Raw genomic sequence first — 22,894 nt, forward strand, 5'->3', positions numbered from 1 at the left:
TCCCCTCACAAATCATACTTGAGGATAGACTTCTTCTTGATTCCACATGACCAACTGCACTTGGTGAGCTCTTCCTCCATCGGCCATATTACTTGGTCCGACCACGCTCCTGTAGCCCTTACCTACACCCTCTCTAGGAACCCCTCACCTAGGTCTCTATTCTGGCACCTTAATGAGAGCCTCCTCCAGATACAGGAAGTTTTAGCAGATGTGACCAGGGAATTGGACCTTTATTTCCAAGAAAACTAAACGCAGGACTGTGACCCGGGGATAATTTGGGAGGCTCACAAGTCAGTACTCCGCAGGGTACTTATCAGGCACAGGGCGCGCATCAAACGAACACGGAAGGAAAAGCTTGCTAATCTGTTTCGTGAACTTGCCTCTGTGGAAGCGAAACATAAACATACCCCCTCACGGACCTTAGAGATTGAATTGGGGACACTCCGTACCCATATTGCTGACCTACTCCATTATAAAGCGAAAGCGGCACTCCAGTTTTGTCGTAAACTGACGTAGAAGTCAGGGGACAAATGCGGAAAAATCTTAGCCAGGTCGGTAAAGGAGTTGAAATCTGGCTCTTACATACCACAGTTGATAGATGAGAATGGCCAGAGGGCCTCTACCCCAACCCAAATAGCCGAAGTCTTTGAAAAATGTTACTCTGATCTCTACAACCTGCCCGATTCAGGGTCTGGACAGGACAATATAGACAGATATGTAACCGGTTCTGGTCTACCAACCCTCTCATCGGAATCACGGGAGTACTTGGAGGACCCGATCACACTGGAAGAAGTCCAGACGGCCGTGGGACCTCCGAAGGTGGGTAAGGCTCCGGGCCCTGACGGATATACCGCACAATACTTTAAGACCTTCCTCCCTATTCTCGGCCCACGCTTGGTGAATTTATTTAATACTCTGAGCTCGAATGGGGATTTTACTGAGGATAAGCTTAGAGCCCACATCTCGTTGATACCTAAGGAGGGCAAAGACCCGGGCCTATGTGGGAGCTACAGACCCATTTCCCTCCTAAATTCGGTCCTAAAACTATTCTCTAAAATCCTCGCCACGTGATTGGCACATCACTTGCAGTCCCTTATACATATTGACCAGTTAGGTTTTATTCCCACCAGGGAAGATAGGGACAACACCATTAAGGTGCTTACCCTGATCCATAAAGCAAAGTCATCTGGGACCCCTTGTCTTTTCATGAGTACTGATGACGAGAAGGATTTTGATCGGGTCAAATGGACATTAATGTTCTCGGTCCTTCGCCATATAGGTCTGAGTGAACGGATGCTGGCATGGATAAGTAAGATATACTCACGCCCTTCAGCTCAAGTCAAAGCGAATGGGGTTCTCTCATCTCCCCTTGACATCGGGAATGGGACCAGACAGGGTGGCCCCCTGTCGCCCCTATTATTCGCACTGTCATTGGAACCCTTTCTCTCCACAATTCGACAAAACTCAGACATAACGGGACTCCAAATGGGTACTATTGAGTGCAAGATATCTGCCTACGCGGATGACATGCTGTTCTTGCTGACAAATCCCAGAGTTTCCTTGCCAAATCTCCTTCGGGAATTCCAGATATACGGGATACTTCTTGAAATCAAAGGCCATGGGGTTTGCAGTCCCCCCGCAAACGTTAATAGACTTGCAGTCCAATTTTTGATTTAAATGGACCCATACAGCCCTTAAGTACTTAGGTACTTACATTCCACGGACATCGCGCGTACGTTTATGTTGAACTTCCCCCCACCCCTTGTCACTAAGATCCGCAGTTTGCCAACAACATAAAAAGAAGTCTATGACACCTGGTATTCCCAGGCGGTCTCCCATCCAGCTACTAACAAGGCCCGACTCTTCTTAGCCTCCAACATCAAACGAGATCGGGTGCTTTCAGGGTGATGTGCCCGTAGGCAATCTCTTCAGGCACTTTCAACCCTCTTGACAAACGCCAAGATGGTCACCTTGGGAAACAAGCAAAAAAAATAAAAATAAGTCGGAAGCTAGAGACAATATGGCCCGAGTCCTCAATTTAATCCATTCAGCGCATGTACAGGGAAGGCCCTTGCTTATGTTGTCAACGGACGCGGAGACGGCCTTTGACAGGGTGGCCTGGCACTTTATGCAGGCCACCCTGGAACATATAGGTCTTGGCCCCAACATGATAAGCTGGGTAATGTCACTTTACTCCACGCCATCGCCAGCGGTACGGGTGAACGAGTGGTGCTCGGACTCTTTCCCCATCACTAATGGGACGAGGCCGGGGTGCCCTCTGTCTCCTCTAATTTTTATTCTGACACTGGAACCACTTATGTGTCACGTTCGGAATGACCCGAATATTACTGGCATATCCAAACCCTCGGCACACCACAAAATTGCGGCGTACACTGACGATCTATTTTTTTCCGTCTCCAATCCACACATTTTTCTTCCCAATATACTTGCGTCTCTACAGTGATACGGCAGCATATCAAACTATAAAATCAATTGCGCCAAGTCGGCTGTATTGAATATATCGGTCCCGGATGGTGAGGCCAAGAGGCTCCGCTCCGCTTTTCCATTCTACTGGGCTGAAAAATCTATACGTTACCTGGGCGTTGACATCGCAGCGGATTTAGCGCAATTGTACCCGCTTAATTTTGTCCCTCTCCTGGATAGACTGAAATCTGATTTGGGAAACTGGCATGCTTTAACACTGACCTGGTTCGGGCGCTGTAATGCATTCAAAATGACGGCCCTCCCGCGGATCTTATACACGTTCCAGACATTACCGATCCGGTTACCCCCAATTTTTTTCAGACAACTGCAGGTGCTGCTCCGGGACTTTATTTGGGCACGCAAACCGCCCAGAGCCCGTTTGCAATTGCTTGCCAGACCAAAGGACAAGGGGGGTCTGGGTCTCCCAGATCTCAGACAATACTACAGAGTGACTCTGCTAGCGAGAGTCGTTGATTGGCATTGTAATGGCCCACACAAGCAGTGGGTGGAGATGGAGATTGAGGATGGATCCATTCCCCTATTGACCTCCCCATGGCTCCTGTCCTCCCTACCAAAAGACCTCAGAGGTCACCCCGTAGTGGGAGCTACGTTGGCTGTTGTGCGGAGGTTGTTCCGCTGCACACACATTGCTCCCCTGCCATCACCAATGACTCCGGTTATAGGTAATCCAGACTTCCCACCGGGATTTACCAACAAGAAACTGCGACAGTTGACAGTGGTGGGGAAACAGCGTCTGGGAGAGGTGTGGCCCTCGGGAGGGCTCCCGACCACGCAAACTGTCGCCGAGCTTTCTGACCCTCCGCTTGACTTGTTTAGTGCTTATCAACTTCGTCACTTTCTTCTGGCCATACAAAGGGCCCCCTACACTCCTAGAGACCTGACACCCTATGAATCCATCTGTCACAAAAGGGAACCTGTGCGACACACCCTCTCCCTCCTGTACAACCTATTGAGTAGTCAGGAGGAGGAGTCGACCCCCACCATTTATCCACAAATGGAAGAGGGATTTAGGTATCATATTTACCCCACAACAGATAGGGAAGATCCTGACCTTAGTACATAAAGCTTCCATCGCAAACCAATATCAAGAATCAGGATACAAGATAGTCTCACGCTGGTATAGAGTCCCATACCTTCTGAATAAAATGGATAGATCGATCCTGGATGTTTGTTGGAGGTGAAATTCAGATACGGGGACCATGGGACACCTTTTCTGGGCATGCCCGGCCTTGAGGAACTTTTGGGTTCCCAGCAGCATGCCTTCTACACTTGACCCAACAGCCTGTTCGAAAATACAAAAAAACCCTCACAATGCAACTCCTGAATGCCGCCTGGGCCTGCATTCCCGCACTGTGGAGGCAGCCTCAGCCCCCATCCAAGGTGCTGTGGTATTCCAAAGTCAATCATATTCTCCGGATGGAAGAATTGACCGCCACCCTTCACAACACTGAAGAGGCATTTAGTGTTACATGGAGGCCCTGGAGGTATTTTACTGGTACTCGAGACTACATTCGGGAGGTAAGCAGTGCCTCTGTCCCAGAAAACGACTGAACATCTAACGTTTACCTACGTAGGCCATGTCTGCCCTGGGTGACATTCCCCCCTCCCTTTTTGTCTTTATTTTTCTTTTTTTCCCTGCCGCCATCCCCCCACCTCCTCTCTCTCCGTCTTTGCACTCTCTTCTTCCCCCGTCCTCCCTTTTGACTATGCCTTGTCTCCTTACTAGCCTTCGGGACCCAGAAGAACCCCAGGGTTCTGGACATGACCGGCTCATATTTTACTCTGCTTCACGTAGGTCATGATAAGCTGGCTCGCTGTGGTCCCAGTTGTTCTCCATGATTACATTTGTCTGAACGGAGCTGCACTACTCCGTTACTCAGTACTACTGTACTACATGTCGGAGGTGGGGTTTCTCTCTTTTCTGCATGAAACTGTAGGACTCCCCTCTGAGAACCCAGAGTTATTTGGCTGCCTATTTTTTGTTACCATGTAATTGTGACTCTGGGTCATGCTGTATGGTTGATTGTTATATTTATGTTCTACTTAATAAAAGAATAATAAAAATAAAAAAAAATAAGTCAATGCCAACAACTTAAAACTAAAGCCTGGGGGCGTGGCCTGAACATGGAAGGATAGAGACGTGCACCGCCTGAGCTCCTGGCCGTCTCTCGCCTCAACGGATAATTTCTACAGCTAAACCGCACTATGCCCACCTCAAAGAAAAAGACCGCACACAAACACGGCAAATCTACCCGACCGCCAACTCCGGCAGCGCATTCGAGTGATATTGAGAGGCTTTTTCACCTTTCTCAGCACCGCTCCTCGGACCCCAATATGGCGCCGGAGCGCGCCCACGTGGATGTTGACCGGGCGACCTGCTCCTTGCCGGACTTGGATTCAGAGGCTTCTCAGGCTTCCTTCCTTGCCCCACACATGGGAACACCTCGAGCGCCTCATAGTGCTCTGGACGCTATGGAGACCCCCCGACCGGCGCCACCGGTAGATACGGACCTCCGCCTGCTGTTGCAGGCTCTCCCTACGAGAGCCGACATCACCGCCTTGATTGATAAGGTGGAAGAAACGCTCGTCAGGGGTGAAGTGAAGGACTTGGCAACTAGAGTTACTGGTGGGGAGCATTCCCTCTCGGCCCTGGAGCGGCGGGTGGAGGCAATGGAGGCTTCACAGACAGCACACGTGGACATGCTCCTCACTCAGCAATTACGACTGGAAGAAATGGAAGACCGCAGCCGCAGGAACAACCTGCGGTTGCGGGGGCTACCTGAGGCGACGGGATCTGAGGATCTAGCGGACACTGTCGCTGCAATTTTCCGCAGCATTCCTGGAGTAGACTAACCATCCCGCTTGGAGTTTGATAGAGTGCACCGTGCTCTGGGGCCCAGGTCCGCAGATCTAACCAGGCCGCGGGATGTTGTATGCCGACTGCACCACTATGGCCTCAAGGAGGAGGTCTTGCGGAAGTCCTGGGAGGCCCCTACTTTGGAGTTCGATGGCGCTGAGGTGAGGATACTCCCAGGCATTTCCCGTGCCACCCTTCAGCGACGTGCCTTACTGAAGCCCCTGCTGGATCTTGCACGGCGCTGTGGAGCTACATATCGTTGGGGCTACCCGTTGTCAGTTACATTCCGTAAGGACCAACGGGTCTTTACTCTCCAGGCTATAGACTCCTTACCTGCTTTGTTTGGGTTCCTGGATGCGGAGCCTATCGCAGTCCCGAACTGGCTGGCGTCTCTGCCCCGCTCGCAGGGACCAGACCTGAATCGTAGCAGAAGAGGTGACTGGCCGCCCAGACAGCAGCGACAACGCCGCAGACCCAGGGCGCACTCCGGGGAGGACTCCCGCGAGCTCTGAGGTAACTTTTCTTTTATGATCCTTTGCCCGCTGCCCTCCCCCCCCCCCTGCTCACCGATTCCAGTGTGATAGTCGCCGCCGCCGCTGATTATTTCTGAAGTGTGGACACCCTGGACTGCGGCTGCGGCTTAGGCGGTTGGTGCCCCCCCCCACCCCGGCTGCCTCCCTACTACTGCCCTGTCTGTCACCCCTCACCCGAGTGCCGTTTGTGGAGCCCCTCCATTACATACCTCACAGGGGGACTGCACCCCTTACAGCGGCTCATCTCTGGATATCAGATTGCAAATCACACCGCAGCTCGCTATCTCAGGTTGCAGGTCCCTCTTTGGGGGGCACTGCCTACTGTAGACTCTAGATTAGTGATGGAACATATTACCTACTGAACTCTACCTTTGTGACAGTGCTCCTTGCCGTGCGGAATGGCTTTTTACTGTGATGTCTGCAGGTTCCTCCGTTACATGTAGCAGGGGAGTTTCAGCCCGGCGGGAGGACACTACCGGAATGTTTTTTCAGCCGGACCGCCAGTGTACCCGTTCCTAATGGACAGTATTTCTGCACAACCGGAATTTTTAGTTCGGGGGCTCAGTCGTTGGCTGGCCCTTACACTTACTGAAGGATTGTAGGACCTAGCTGCAGTGCTCTCTATGGGGAGGGAAGTGGGATGTTTTTTCATCTTTTCATTCCCTTGCTCTCTGTCCTACATGACTGGGTCTCTATATACTGTGTAAATGACATGGGCTATGGTAAAAGCACATCACTTGAATTTTTTAATGAGGGAACTACATTGTTTTCACATTGTGTGGGGGGAGACGTTCCTACACGAGTGTCCCGGTGGGCGGCACTTGTTGTTTGGGGGGGTGGGGGGGCGGGGGGACTCGGGGGGGGTGATGGTTGTACGTGCCCAGGGGGGCCTCTGGTTGCCCTGCCCGGATACGTTATGACCTGTTACCCATCTTATCAGGGTTGTTGCTCATTAATATGGCTCTCTACATGATTTGTCTGATTTACTTAAACTGTTAACTTGTGGTTTGGTTATTTATTTTCTATATTTATGTGGAATGGTTTTGAGGGGTTGCACATGGTGCATCTATGACCTATAAGAGGCGGGGGGCGGGCCTGTGGAGCTGGTTATCTGGTTTCCTGTCAGTCTCGTCCCCACCAATAGGCCGGCATATTGCCCTGGGGGTCACGGTTAGTTCCCCCTGGGACATTATATGCTTTCACTTGATTTATAGGGAGACGAGGGCAATAGGCCCACTCCCGTGCTACAGTTTTCTGTGTTTTTCTTTTCCCCCTTCTCCGCTCTATTTCTTCCCTCTTCTATTCGCTCTTTCTCCTCAATAACTTCTGTCTCCGGATTTTCTTGTCTTTTCTCTCTTGTCTCTCTCTCTGCACCCCGCTTTCTAGATTCTCTCCCCCTCCCTCCCTTTCTCGTCCCGTCCCCCCCCCTTCTCCCCGCTCTGACCCTTTCTGCACCCTCCCTTCCTCCCCTCTTACCGACCCCATCTACCCTCCCCGGTGTACCCTCCCCCTCTCTCTCTTCCCCATCCCCCCCTTCTCTCCGGTTCGGAGGTTCTCCCGATTGTTCTATGGCGGTGCCACGTGTGAACGTCTTGTCACTTAACGCGAAGGGCCTTAATACGCCTGAAAAGCGCCGCATGCTTCTAGCTGATTTGAAAAGATTACATGCTGATATTGCCTTTATACAAGAGACCCATTTTAAGCCGACTGCACTGCCATACCTACGCAATCGACACTTCCAATGGACGTATCACTCCACTAACCCGCTAGCTAAATCCAAAGGGGTCTCCATACTCCTCTCTAGTAGACTTCCGTGGTGTTGCCAGGGATCCCTGTTAGATCCTTCAGGCAGATATGTGTTCCTTAAGGGGCTTATTGGTCAAGTGCAGGTGACTTTGGCGGCCGTGTACGCTCCTAACGAACTCCAAGCCACTTTTCTAGAGAGGACCATGGAAAAACTGCAGGAATTTAAGGTTGGGCAATTACTGCTCGGAGGGGATTTTAATGCCCCGCTGATCCCCTCTGTAGACACGTCGTCCGGCCGGACATCCATGCCGATTGCTCAGCTTAAACGCATTGCGAGGACATTGCATGACTCACAACTTATAGATGTCTGGAGGTTACAACATTCGGGAGAAAAAGATTACACGTTTTACTCCCCCATGCACAAACTTTATACACGAATCGACTACTTTCTAATTCCCCACTCCCAATTGCACGCGGTTGAATGCTCTTCCATAGGCGACAGGACTTGGTCAGATCATGCGCCGATCTCCCTTACATACAGGCTGACTGACGCTTCCTCCCTGACGAATAGATTTTGGCGACTAAACAAAAGTCTCCTACAGACCCCGGAAGTCCTAGATGATGTCACCAACATGTTGCGATGTTATTTACAGGAAAATGACCTCCCAGACTGTCCCCCAGGTGTTCTATGGGAGGCCCACAAAACGGTAGTGCGGGGGGTCCTGATACGACACGGTGCACAGATAAAACGGGAACGCGCCGAGCGGCTGAACCAGCTTCTGGAACGGCTGCGCGTCGTGGAGGCCAGACACAAACATGCTCCCTCACAACCCTCTGAAAATGACCTACTGATGATTAGAAAGCAGATTACGGACCTGCTACATTATAGAGCTAAAGCTGCAATTCAATCTTGCCGCAGGATGACTTACGAGTCAGGTGACAAATGCGGGAAGCTTCTGGCAAGACTGGTCAGGGAACGTAGGCTTCTGACGTATGTTCCACATGTAGTGGCGCCAGGAGGACGGAAGGTCCACTTACCCATGCACATAACCCGTGAGTTTAGAAACTTTTATTCGGACCTGTACAACCTACAGACGGGCCCCACGTCCCCAACCGCCCTGACTGACTACTTGGAAAAATCTCAAATGCCCTCTTTATCCCCAACAGGGAGGGAGGAACTGGAATCCCCCATCACTTTGACGGAAATTCATAAAGCTATAGGGACAATGAAGCCAGGGAAGGCCCCGGGACCGGACGGATATACGCTGCAATACTACAAACGCCTGTTAGATCTGCTAGGGCAGCCCATGCTTGCTCTATTCAACGCAATAGGGGAAGGCGGGGAGTTCACTAGAGATTCCTTAGCCACTCACATCTCGGTGATTCATAAAGAGGGGAAGGACCCGGCATGCTGCGGTAGTTTCCGGCCGATCTCTCTCCTAAATTTGGATCTCAAAATTTACACCAAGATCTTGGCTACTAGGCTAGCAGGCCATCTCCAGCGACTGATTCATTTGGATCAGGTTGGATTTATTCCTTCCCGTGAGGCCAGAGATGGTACCACGAAGGTGCTGAATCTGATTCATGTGGTGAGAAAAGCGGGATTACCATGCGTACTGTTAAACACGGATGCTGAAAAGGCTTTTGACCGTGTAAATTGGCCATTTATGTTTGCGGTACTTCGGCATGTGGGGCTGGGAGACACAATGATTGCACGTATATCTGGGGTGTACTCCAAGCCGACTGCCCAAGTTAAGGTTAATGGGGCGTTGTCAACTCCTTTACCAATAACTAATAGGACACGTCAGGGTTGTCCACTGTCTCCTCTCCTGTTCGCATTGACTCTAGAGCCTTTTTTGGCCACGGTAAGGCTGAACCCGGATATACAGGGAGTAGCCGTGGGGGGTGTGCAACACAAATTATCGGCATACGCCGACGATATGCTTTTCACATTAACTAACCCAGGCATTTCCTTACCCAACCTGCTCAAAGAGTTCGAGGTATACGGGAAGTTGTCTAACCTGAAGATCAACTTTACCAAATCGGAAGCCATGGGGATATTGCTCCCGCCACGGTTGCTCACTGCTCTGCAGTCCAGCTTTCAATTCAAGTGGACAATGACCGCCCTGACCTACCTAGGCACTGCTATTCCTCCAGACCTTGCAGACCTATATACATGCAATTTCCCCCCTTTATTGACGCGGCTGCTCTTGGACTCATGGCACAAAGGGACACATTCCTGGTTCGGTAGATGTAATCTACTAAAAATGTGCATCTTGCCAAAATTTCTGTATTTATTTCAGACTCTGCCGATCAAAATCCCCCCTGTTTATTTTAAACAGGTACAGGCATTGTTTACCCGCTTTGTCTGGGCACAGAAGCAGCCTCGGATACCATGTTCCCAACTGTCCCTTCCAAAACGATACGGAGGTGTGGCGTTACCAGACGTCAAGCAGTATTATAGTGCCTCCCACCTGAGTAGGGTGATTGATTGGGTTCGCAACCTTCCCACCAAATTGTGGGCCCAGATAGAACAACACCAGTGCCCAGTCCCGTTGAAGTCTGCCCTATGGTGCAGGGCCGCGTTGCCGAAGGAAGTGAAAGCCCACCCGCTTATAGGCAACACCCGATACCAGAGTGAGAAGGCGGCATTCCAACACTCCCTGACGACCGTGTCGTCCCCGCAGACACCGATTCTCGGTAACCCTAGATTCCCGCCGGGTCTACCGACTACGCAGTTTTGACGATTACGTGACTCCGACCTTACTAGGGCATCTCAGCCGAGCCCCTCGGCTCATTCTAGACCGCTGACTGTGTTTGAGGAGCACTTCTCTGACACGGAACCTATCTCCCGACTTCTCTCTAAAATGTATGTTTTACTGAATACACCGCCGCCGACGCACCGGATCTCTAGTCTTGCGAAATGGTCAATATGCACCAAAACACAGGAGTTGAATTATAAAATCCTCACAAGATGGTACATGACTCCTAGCCGCCTCCACCTTATCTTCCCGGACACGTCTGCACATTGCTGGCGTTGCGGGGAAGATGGAGGTACGCTCATACATGTTTTTTGGTCCTGCCCCAAGCTTATGGACTTTTGGACTGCAGTCCGAAATATTGCCCAAAAATTTACGGAGTGGCAAATCCCGAATGACCCGGCCTTCTTCCTCTTCCTCTTACATATATCGGACCTGCCCCCTAGGAGATATGCACGGTCAATCTTGCGCCATCTCACCAACGCGGCCAAATCTTGTAACCCTCTGCTCTGGAAGCAACAAACTCCCCCTTCCGTGGCCATGTGGCTACGGAGGGTGGAAGAAATTAACAAAATGGAAGATCTGATAATGACTGCCCAGGATAGGCAGGAAATTTATCGAAAGACCTGGTCCCTCTGGAATGTGTTTGTGTACTCGACAGAAGGCAGAGCCCTTCTCGGGCACTAGGGGGAGTTAGGTGGGCTGACAGGCGTTCGTGCGGGGTACTCTGAATCTCCTCCGCTCCCCTTCCCTAATCTCTTCCTTACCCCTCCTTCCTTTATCCTCCTTTTCCCTCAATCCTCCCCCTCTCTTTTCACTATTTCTCTCTTCTATCCCATCCCCCCTTTCTGCATTTTTCATACTCCAAACGAGATTGGGCGCTTTCAGGGCGTTGTGCCCATAGGCAATATCTTTGTGCACTCTCAACCCTCATGACAAATGCCAAGATGGTCACCTTGGGAAACAAGGGAAAAAAAACAGGTCAAAGCCAACAACATAAAAAGAATCCTACGGCATCCGGTATTCCCAGGCGATCTCCCAATCAAGACACTAACCAGGCCAGATCCTTCTATGTCACCTGGTCTTCCCAGGCAGTCTCCCATCCAGGTACTAACCAGGCCTGACGCTGCTAAGCCTCTGAAATCAGACGAGATCGGGTGCTTTCAGGGTGATGTGGCCGTAAGCGTTCTCTTCAAGACACGCCCAACCCTCTTGACAAACGCCAAGATGGTCGCCTGGAGAAACAAGCGAAAAAAACAGTTCAAAGCCAACAACATAAAAAGAAGCCTATGGCACCTGGTATTTCCAGGCGGTCTCCCATCCAGGTACTAACCAGGCCCGACACTGTTTAGCCTCTGAGATCAGATGAGATTGGGCGCTTTCAGGGTGATGGGGCCGTAGGTGATCTCTTTGGGCACTCTCAACCCTCTTGTTAAACGCCAAGATGGTCACCTTGGGAAACAAGCGAAAATAAACAGGTAAACGCCAACAACATAAAAAGAAGCCTACGGCATCTGGTATTCACAGATGGTCTCCCATACAGGTATTAACCAGGCCGTACACTGCTAGGCCTCCGAGATCAGATGAGATTGTGCGCTTTCAGGGTGATGTGTCCATAGGTGTTCTATTTAGACACTCTCAACCCTCTTGACAAATACCAAGATGATTATCTTGGGAAACAAGTGAAAACAAAACAGGTCGACGCCAACAACATAGACCCTGGCGGTCTCCCATCTGACCCAGAACCTGCTTAGCCTCTGAGATCGGGGGCTTTCAGGGTGATGTGACCTCAGGCGAACGCTTTGGGACATACTCAAAACTCTTGACTGATGCTAAAATGGTCACCTTGGGAAACAAGCGAAAGAAAAACAGGTCAAAGCCAACAATATAAAAAGATTCCTACGGCACCTTTAATTAGGTACTATCCAGGCCGGACCCTGCTTAGCCTCTGAGATCAGATGAGATTGGGCGCTTTCAGGGGGATGTGGCCGTAGGAGATTTCTTTGGGCTCTCTCAGCCCTCTTGACAAATGCCAAGATGATCACAAGTGGAAAAAAAAAACCATGTCAACGCCAACAACATAAAAAGAATCCTACGGCACCTGGTATTCCCAGTTGGTCTCCCATCCAGTTACTAATCAGGCCCGACAATGCTTAGCCTCCGAGATCAGACAAGATCAGGCACTTTCAAGGTGATGGGGCCATAGGCGATCTCTTCGGGCACTCTCAACCATCTTGACAAACGCCAACATGGGCATCTTGGGAAACAAGCGAAAAAAACCAAGTCATTGCCAACATTGGAGGCTAAGCAGGGTTGGGCAATCAGTTTCCTTGCCTGAAATAGGCATCTCAGAACTGCCATCTGGCTACTTCCCGGGTTTCCAACTCCTTCAACTAATCCCAGGAGACAATACTTCGCCTCCATCCTGGTGGAGGTTCCAAACACCCGATCAATGGTTCCTGTCACCTCTGTCCAGTAGCGGATCAACTTCGGGCATCTCCAAAACATGTGCATCATGTCTCCCCCCATGTTCCCGCACCGGGGGCAACTTGCGTCCGGCCGTTCGGCCAAACTGAAAAAGTTTACGAGGAGCATAATAGGTTCTATATAATAAGAACAGATGTGACATCCTCTGTGAGGAGAGCCACAATTCACCACAGGCAGGATTCCTGTGGCCAATTATAGCTCAGGGGGGTTTAGTACACACCCCACACTATATAAGGACGCCAGCGCGGCGGCCTTGTATAGGGTGTTGCGGTGGTCAGGGAAAGAGGACGATAGGCAGGGACAGTGTCTTTACTGCTTGGGAACCTGGCACTGTTACAGTGGGTGATATGTGCCTCCTGCACAGTACACACCTGAAGCTACCCTTTATTACTGGTGTTTAATTTCTGCAATACATGCATCTGCAGTGCAGAAGTTAGAGTGGGTGTTGTGTGCCTCCTGCACAGTATACACCTTATTGCTGGTGTTCTGTTTCTGTAATACAGGAACCTAGCACTGTTACAGTGCTAGGGTGTACAGAGAAGCTGGTATATATAGAAGACTACAGCATACAGAAGAAAGGCTAGTGAATACAGAATACAGACTCGTGTATGTAGATAGGCTTGAGTATACAGAGATGCTAGAGTAAACAGTGAGGCTGGGGTACACAGAGAGGCTAGTTTAAAGAGAGGCTAGTATATACAAAGATGTTAGTGTATATAGAGAGGTTAGTGTATAGAGAGAGTCGAGTGTATACAGAAAGGACAGTGCATATAGAGAGACTAGTGTCTACAGAAGACAGGCTTGGGTATACATCCAAGCTGACAGTGTATACAGAAGACTGGGTAGTGTATACAGAGATTCTAGTGGGTACAGAAGACGGCTGGTGTATTCTAGCTAGTTTTTACAGTCTAGCATATACAGAAGACAGGCTGTGGTATACAGAGGGTTTAGTGTATTACAGAGATGCAAGGGTGTACAGAGAAGCTAGTATATATAGAAGACTACAGCATACAGAAGAAAGGCTAGTGAATACAGAATAAAGGCTGGCTTCTACGGAGAGGCTAGTGTATGCAGAACACTATCTAGGGTATATAGAGAGGCTAGATTATACAGAGAGGCTAGTGCATAGAGTGAAGCTATTGTATATAGAAGCCTGGTTAGTGTATACAGAGAAGCTAGTGTGTACAGAAGAAAGTCTAGACAGGTTATAAAGAGAGACAAGTTTTTACAGAAGACAGTTTGGGGTATACAGAGATGCTAGTTTATACAGAGAGACTAATGTATACAGAAGACAGGCTAGGGCATACAGAAGACAGAAGACGGGCTAGTGTATTCAGAACATAGGCTAGTGTATATCGAAGACAGGCTGTTGTATGCAGAAGATCGGTGTATCGGTGTATATAGAGAGGCTAGTGAATTTAGAGGGTAGGCTAAGTGATAACAGAAGACAATCTGGGCTATACAGAGACATTTCATCATTTCATCTAGCTCACATCTCTAATGGAGTTTGTCTCATTGCCATGAGACAATTGCCTTTTCATTCTTATGCTAAATATAGATCACTACACGATTTTAATCATCCACATCAAGCATGCAATAAAACTATCATACATATAAATAAACCATGTACTCTTGCTCTATTTTGCATATTTGTAATTCTCCACATCAACTGTCACATTGAGTATGTGACAGTCCTGACACACCATCCTGACTTATTTTTCTTTATTTCTTATTAGAAACAGAGAGTACTATCTCAAAATCCGGTTACATCTATTCACTTCGATGAGTTCTACCGCTAATTGTACGGTAATGCAAAATGTTCACAAAACCATCCATTTGCTACGAGACATGCTGCACATACTAAGAGTAATGTAACTATCGCTCGCTAGCGATATAAACAGTTTTATTGCTTTTTTGACATTATCCGAGTATCTCTGACATTAACTGAGTATCTCTCTGCACTATGATCTTAATAATAAAACATTTCTTTTTACCGCAGCAAAATGTGAGGAAAGCAGTGTAAGCCGTCTTTCTGCCATATGCTTCAGAAAATTAATGTACCGCTTTTAAATCCATATCAATTCCACATAACCGTGAACCGTCTTACAATTTTAATATTTACTGTTTGTAATTACTGATATTAAATTATGACTATACCAGTGAAAAAGGACCGCGTAATGGAACTGTGAAATTAATCATAATCTCAGCGTTAATTTAGCTGATAAATTTACGATTTACTCAACGATTTACTCAACGATTTAAACTTAGATTTTTTTCATTCTAAGTCTATTTAATCTTAAATAATTTATACTATATTCTACTGTCCTCTTAAATTATGTACTGTTGTTTTGTATTTTAGCCGTTCTCATATTTCGTTTTATGTTGCAACCATCGAATCTCATTGCTATTCCGATATTCTGCCTTAATGAGGATATTACTTTGCAACTATCCCTTGATCCCTTTTGTGTATTCACTTTATCTCGACCTATATATACTGCCTCAATATTTTCCTAATTTGTTTTGCTATACTTATTATTATTATATTATAGAGATTACTAACTCTAAATCATTGTAAACCTAACCATAGTTATAATGTCTACAGCAAATTTTACGTTAAAGCAAAATTCACAAAAAAACATCTTTTTAAAACCTTAATAGTAACATTAAGAGTAATGCAGCCATCTCTCGCTACCTCTATGCAATAGGATTCTCTTTCCAGTGGAAACGGAAAACAGTCAGTGTAAGCCGTCTTCGTGCGCTACAAAATTAATGGAACGATTTACACTCTGGAATTTGCAAGCTACGTCAATTTACTCTTAAATAATGTACCTTTGACTTTGCAACTATCCCTTGATCCCTTTTGTGTAGTCACTATATCTCGACCTATACATACTGCCTCAAAATGTTCCTATTTTGTTTTGCTATACGTATTATTATTATTTTATAGAGATTACTATCTCTAAATAATTGTAACAAGTTATAATGTCTACAGCTAATTTTACGTTAAAGCAAAAGTAACACAAAACCATCTTTTTAAAACCTTTTACACACTGCACATTAAGAGTAATGCAACCATCTCTCGCTACCTCTATGCAATAGGATTCTCTTTCTGACTCTATTTTGTGTATTACTTCTTCTCCACATTAACTGTCACACTTATAACCATTTGTAACACATAACACTTGCAACACATTTTTTAACAGCAGCAAAATGTGAGAAAAGCAGTGGGACGGTTTACTTGATTGAGAAGTGGTTGCAGTAGCAAAGCTTAGCAATACAGTTTTATTACATTAATAACACATAATGCAACTACATTCACATCATGCATACATCCTAATGTAAGCTGTCTATCACTATTAATGTTCATGGTTACTGATACATTATGCCGATAACAAGTGGAAACGGAAAACAGTCAGTGTAAGCCGTCTTCGTGCGTAACAAAACTAATGGAACGATTTACACGTTGGAATTTTCAAGCTACGTCAATTTACTCTTAAATACCCTTTAGCTGCTTAGCTCACACTTTGCTGTATGTAGCCGCGTTTACATGTAAGTAACCAATGGGGATTGACATTTCATGTCCATCTCACATCTCTAATGCATTTCCGATCTCTTTTAAACTGCAATACTTAATCTGTGCAATATTAAGTAATATTTAGCTGCTTAGCTCACACTTTGCTGTATGTAGCCGCGTTAACTGTATTAATGGTTGCATGTCTATCTCACATCTCTAATGCAATTTGTCTCTTTGCCATGTCATACTTTGCCAGTTATTATACTTTCTCATCCGATAGAAACCTAGTCGTTGCTGATATTTCATGATTACAGCAATCATCTCGTCTAATTGATATTCCGACATTCTGCTTTGGTATTACTTTGCAACGCTCTATTGAACAATGTAAAGGTAAGCTAGATATTTTGTGTATTTCCACTTAAACTCGACTTTTATATACTGTCTCAATATTATCCTTTCTAATTTTGCTAAATTAGATTGTAGAGTTTGCTATGTCTAAATCCAGGTTACCTACTGACCTTTATTACGTATACTGCTAATTTTAGGGTAATACAAAACCATCTTATTGCTTCTTGGCACGCTGCACATATTAAGAGTAATGCAATGCTACCGTGAACAGTTTAATTGCTCGTCTCATATTTAGCTGGTATCTCTCTGCTATAGGAAACTGAATTTGTACTACAACGATCACTCATCTAATATCTCAGTCCACTCAGTGCTACCGGAATAACTTTTACATTTAGAGTAATGAAATGATTTCTCAGTCATTTTGGAGCTACTGCAACTAACGCTTCCGATCTCATTTCGACTGCAATACTTAATCTCTGCTATTGCAGAATATTTAGCTGCTAACGTACAGCTAATCACACTTTGCTGTACGTAGCCGTGGGGATTGGAATTTCATCTCTAATTCACATTTCTAATGCAGTTTGTCTTTTTGCCATGTCATCCTCTGTTAGTTATTATGCTTTCTCATCCTTGTGCTATATTTGGGGTATATTCACTAATGAACCTGATTGATAAAAACCTACACACGTCGTTGCTGTTATTTCGTGTATTTCCACTTAAACCCGACCTGTATATACTGTCTCAATATTAATTTTAGAGTTATTTTGCTATATTTATTATTAGTATAAACAGATTACTATCTCTAAATCCCGGTAAACCAGCTCACACTAAACCATCTAATTTCTACCTTTAGCCGGTATCTCTCTGCAATAGTAAACGAAATGTGTAGATCACTCATCTAATATCGTCTTTTCAGTGCTACCGGAACAACTTTTAAATTCAGAGTAATGCAACGATTTCTCAGTTTACGCTTTGGATCTCTTTCCTGATAAATTACGCGCTGCAATATTAAGCCATGTAAATTGTCCTATTGGTCTGCTAACAATGCGATGTATAATAATACAAATCTTTCAAAAGCAATATCGTTTCACTGCAATACTTACACTCTGCATAATATATATGAATAATGCGAATAATGATAATAATGCTAATAATAAAGTCGTCTAAAACTCGGCTATAAGTAGAGAATAAAACTATCTTACATCAAAATAAACCATGTACCGCCAAACCAATAACGGCCAATTACTTAACGTCTATCAGTCAATGACTTAACAAAATAAACTTAGCACTCTTTTGCTCTATTTTGTATAGTTGTAGTTCTCCACATTAACTGTCACATTGATATCACCACTGACAACACACCACTTTTTAACAGCACCAAAATATGAAAAAAGCACTTTACATGTTTCAGAAGTATTAGCAAAAAATAAAGTCCTGTCTTCTTTACACGCTAGCTTTTCTGTATACATTAATCTCTCTGTGTACAGTGTAAGCCTATCTGTAAAAAAAAAAAATAGCCTGTCTTCTGCATACTCTAGCCTCTCTGTGTAACACAGTCTCTCTCTGGATTCCCTAGCCTCCATCTCTGCCTACCCAGGACCTTCCTCTGTATAATCTAGCCTATCTGTATACACTAGCCTGTCTTTTGTACAAATTAGCTTCTCTGTAGCCGGTCTTCTGTATACACGAGCCTCACTTTCTACTCTTGGTTGTCTTTTGTATACACTAGCATCTCTTTATACATTAGCTCTCTGTATACCCAAGCCTCTCTGTATACACTAGTCCACCGGTATACACTAGCAAGTCTGCATACACTAGCCTCTCTTTGTAACCCAATTTCTCTCTCTGTATACCTTAGCCTCCATCTCTGCATACCCAGGACTTTCTTCTCTATAATCTAGTCTATGTGTATACACTAGCCGGTCTTCTGTAGACATTAGCCTCCCTGTATAAACTAGCTTGTCTACTGTATACACTAGTCCGTCTGTATACACTAGCCTCTCTGTGTAACCCAGCCTCCATCTCTGCATACCCAGGATGTTCTTCTCTATAATCTAGCCTATTTGTATACACTAGCCTGTCTTTTGTAGACATTAGCCTCTCTGTATAAACTAGCCGGTCCTCTGTACACACTAGTCCATCTGCATACACTAGCAAGTATGCGTACTCTAGCCTCCCTCTCTGTATACCTTAGCCTCCATCTCTGCATACCCAGGACGTTCTTCTGTATAATCTAGCCTATCTGTATAATCTAGCCTATCTGTATACACTAGCCTGTCTTTTGTACACATTTGCCTCTCTGTATAAACTAACCGGTCTTCTGTATACACTAGTCCGCCTGTATACACTAGCAAGTATGCATACCCTAGCCTCCATCTCTGCATACCCAGGACGTTCTTCTGTATAATCTATCCTATCTGTATACACTAGTGACCATCTTGGCATGTGTCAAGAGGGTTGAGAGTGCACAAAGAAATTGCCTACGAGCACAACACCCTGAAAGCACCCAATCTCGTTTGGTCTCAGAGGCTAAGCAGGGTTGGGCCTGGTTTATACCTGGATGGAAGACCGCCTGGGTTTTCCAGATGCCGCAGGCTTATTTTTATGTTGTTGGTGTTGACCTGTTTTTTTCGCTTGTTTCCCAAGGTGATCATCTTGGCATTTGTCAAGAGGGTTGAGAGTGCCTAAAGAGATTGCTTACAGCCGCATCACCCTGAAAGCACCCTATCTCTTCTGATCTCAGAGGCTAAGAAGGGTTGGGCCTAGTTAGTACTTGAATGGGAGACGGCCTTGGAATACCAGGTGCCATATTCTTCTTTTTATGTTGTAGGCGTTGACCTGTTTTTTTTCGCTTGTTTCCCAGGGTGACTATCTTGGCATTTTTCAAGAGGGATGAGAGTGCCCAAAGAGATTGCCTATGGGCACATCACCCTGAAAGCGCCCAATCTCCGCTGATCTCAGAGGCTAGAAAGGGTCGCGCCTTGTTAATACCTGGATGGGAGACCGCCTGGAAATACTAGGTGTGGTAGGCTTCTTTTTATGTTGTTGGCGTCGACTTGTTTTTTTTGTTTGTTTCCCAAGGTGACCATCTTGGCGTTTGTCAAGAGGGTTGAGCGTGCCTGAAAAAATCTACTATGGCTGCATCACCCTGAAAGAGCCAAATCTCATTTGATCTCAAAGGCTAAGCAGGGTTGGGACCTGGTTAGTACCTGGATGGGAGACCGCCTGGGATTTCTCGATGCCATAGGCTTTTTTTTTAAGTTGTTGGCATTGACTTATTTTTTTTTTTGTTTTATTCTTTTATTAAGTATAAGTAGAACAACATAAATATAACAGTCAACCATATAGCATGACCCAGGGTCACAATTACATGGTAACAAAAAATAGGCAGCCAAATAACTCTGGGTTCTCAGAGGGGAGTCCTAGAGTTTCATGCAGAAAAGAGAGAAACCCCACCTCGGACATGTAGTACAGTATAACTAATGCAGCTCCGTTTGGACTTTAGCCAAAATTTTTATATCTGCTTGAAGCAGCGAGATGGGGCGATAGGAATCCGGGGAGTGGGGATCCTTTCCTGGCTTGGGTATCACTATAATAACTGCCTGCCGTAGAGTATCAGGTAGGGACCCGGAGTCAAATATGTGTGTATATAATCTCAACAATTCTGGCACTAGTGTCTCAGAGTAGTGGGCATAGAAATCCAGGGGAATACCATCCAGTCCAGGGGCCTTAGCCGTTGCAAGGGATGCCACCGCTAGCCTAATCTCATCTGCCGATATCGGGGCCTCAAGAGACTCAACCTGAGCCTCAGACAGGTAGGGAAGAGAGATATCTCGGAGGTACGCCCCCGTCTCAGTTCTCGGCCTATGCACCTGCGACTCATAAAGAGCAGCATAGTAAGCACGAAACATGGTGGCCACTGTTGGCGGATCAGTCACCTCCTCACCCCCATTGTCAGTCAACGAAACCTCCACCGGGGGCTTGGAGTCCCGATGCGCCAATTAGGCCAGCAACTTTCCCGCCCTCTCTCCTTGTTCAAACACCCGTTGCTTAACAAAAAACAACTTTTGCTTAGCCTGTTCAATGTGGAGGTGATCTACTAGCCTTGTGTGGTGACGTAATACCTGGGCCTTAGCAGGTGTGGGGTCAGTAGTGAAGTCAGTGGTCACCGAGTCCAGCTCCCGTAGGGCATTAGATAGCAACGTCTTGGAGGTACGCTTCAACCGGTTAATCCGGTGTGTTAAATTGGAGCGTACGTGCAGTTTAAATGCCTCCCAGGTACAGTCAACCGGAGCCGTCCCCTGATTAGTAGTAAAGAAAAACCCCCATTCGTCCCCTAAGTCTTCGCTGGCCGGGTACAACATGGCGTACGGGTAAGGCGCCTCTTGACTTCCACGAATCGGGAACGACGTTTTTGAACTTCTGCGGAGAAGTCAGGAAACACTGAGATATGTCCGTTCTGAAACAGGATGTTGTCTTTTTCACGAGTAAGGCGAAGGATGGCATCCCTATCCCGGTAATTTAACAGCTTAGCAATGCACGTGCGAGGAGGTGCCCCCTCCGGCGGCGGGCGGGCAGGCATTCTGTGGGCCCTTTCAATATTAAATGAGGTAGAGAACGCTTCCCTACCGTAGGCCTTAATCAGGAGAGATTCCAAAAATGTCGCCGGGTCAGCCCCCCCTCGGAGCCCTCCGGCAGGCTGATAAAGCGGAGGTTCGATCTGCGGGTCCTATTCTCAAGGTCGTCCTGTTTCTGGGCCAGCTGCTGGAGCTGCCTTTGCACATCCTCTTGGGCATGCTGCAGAGGGAACAGGACATCTTCGGCCTGACTGATCCGGGTTTCAGTTTCCTTCACTCTGTCACGCAGTTTAGCCATGTCCTGTCCGATAAGTGAGACATCCACCCTAACCTCCTCAAGTTTAGTTGTCAGTGTGGTCTGGCAGGTAGAAATTGCCTCAAGCACCTTCGCCGTGTCTGAGGTAGCAGGTTCTGCAGCCGGAGTGGACTGTCCACCATGTTGGCCCTCATAGTCCCGCCGGAACTTTTCTAGAGATGCCGCCGCTGCAGACTGCTTCTTCGTCTGAGACATCGTCCCTATGTATACACAAGAAGGTAGCGGGCACCCAGGATCACTACAGGAGATCGCGGTAGGAGCGGAGCTCAGGTCACAAGCGTCCTACTCCATTGCTGTCCAGGCCACGCCCCGTGCCATAGGCTTCTTTTTATGTTGTTGGCTTTGAACTGTTTTTTTCGCTTGTTTCTCAAGGCGACCATCTTGGCGTTTGTCAAGAGGGTTTGGCGTGTCTTGAAGAGAACGCTTACGGCCACATCACCCTGAAAGCACCTGATCTCATCTGATTTCAGTGGCTTAGCAGCGTCAGGCCTGGTTAGTACCTGGATGGGAGACTGCCTGGGAAGACCAGGTGACATAGAAGGATCTGGCCTGGTTAGTGTCTTGATTGGGAGATCGCCTTGGAATACCGGATGCCGTAGGATTCTTTTTATGTGGTTGGCTTTGACCTGTTTTTTTTCCCTTGTTTCCCAAGGTGATCATCTTGGCATTTGTCAAGAGGGTTGAGAGTGCACAAAGAAATTGCCTACGGGCACAACACCCTGAAAGTGCCCAATCTCGTTTGGTCTCAGAGGCTAAGCAGGGTTGGGCCTGGTTTGTACCTGGATGGGAGACCGCCTGGGTTTTCCAGATGCCGCAGGCTTATTTTTATGTTGTTGGTGTTGACCTGTTTTTTTCGCTTGTTTCCCAAAGTGATCATCTTGGCATTTGTCAAGAGGGTTGAGAGTGCCTAAAGAGATCGCTTACAGCCGCATCACCCTGAAAGCACCCTTTCTCTTCTGATCTCAGAGGCTAAGAAGGGTTGGGCCTAGTTAGTACTTGAATGGGAGACGGCCTTGGAATACCAGGTGCCGTATTCTTCTTTTTATGTTGTTGGCGTTGACCTGTTTTTTTTCGCTTGTTTCCCAGGGTGACTATCTTGGCATTTTTCAAGAGGGATGAGAGTGCCCAAAGAGATTGCCTATGGGCACATCACCCTGAAAGCGCCCAATCTCCGCTGATCTCAGAGGCTAGAAAGGGTCGCGCCTTGTTAATACCTGGATGGGAGACCGCCTGGAAATACTAGGTGCAGTAG

At 47.0% G+C, this 22,894-nt stretch overlaps 2 pseudogenes; both read right to left on the reverse strand.

Moving 5' to 3' along the window:
• Window positions 1–11,684: 11,684 nt before the first annotated feature.
• On the reverse strand, window positions 11,685–11,803 carry LOC143944105 (5S ribosomal RNA; annotated as a pseudogene).
• A 686-nt stretch (window positions 11,804–12,489) lies between these two features.
• Window positions 12,490–12,608, reverse strand: LOC143948542 (5S ribosomal RNA; annotated as a pseudogene).
• Window positions 12,609–22,894: the final 10,286 nt, after the last annotated feature.

The sequence above is a fragment of the Lithobates pipiens genome, unplaced genomic scaffold (genome assembly GCF_037356315.1).
Source record: "Lithobates pipiens isolate NorthernLeopardFrog02 unplaced genomic scaffold, aLitPip1_a1.2 Scaffold_10, whole genome shotgun sequence".
Classification (NCBI taxonomy): Eukaryota; Metazoa; Chordata; class Amphibia; order Anura; family Ranidae; genus Lithobates; species Lithobates pipiens.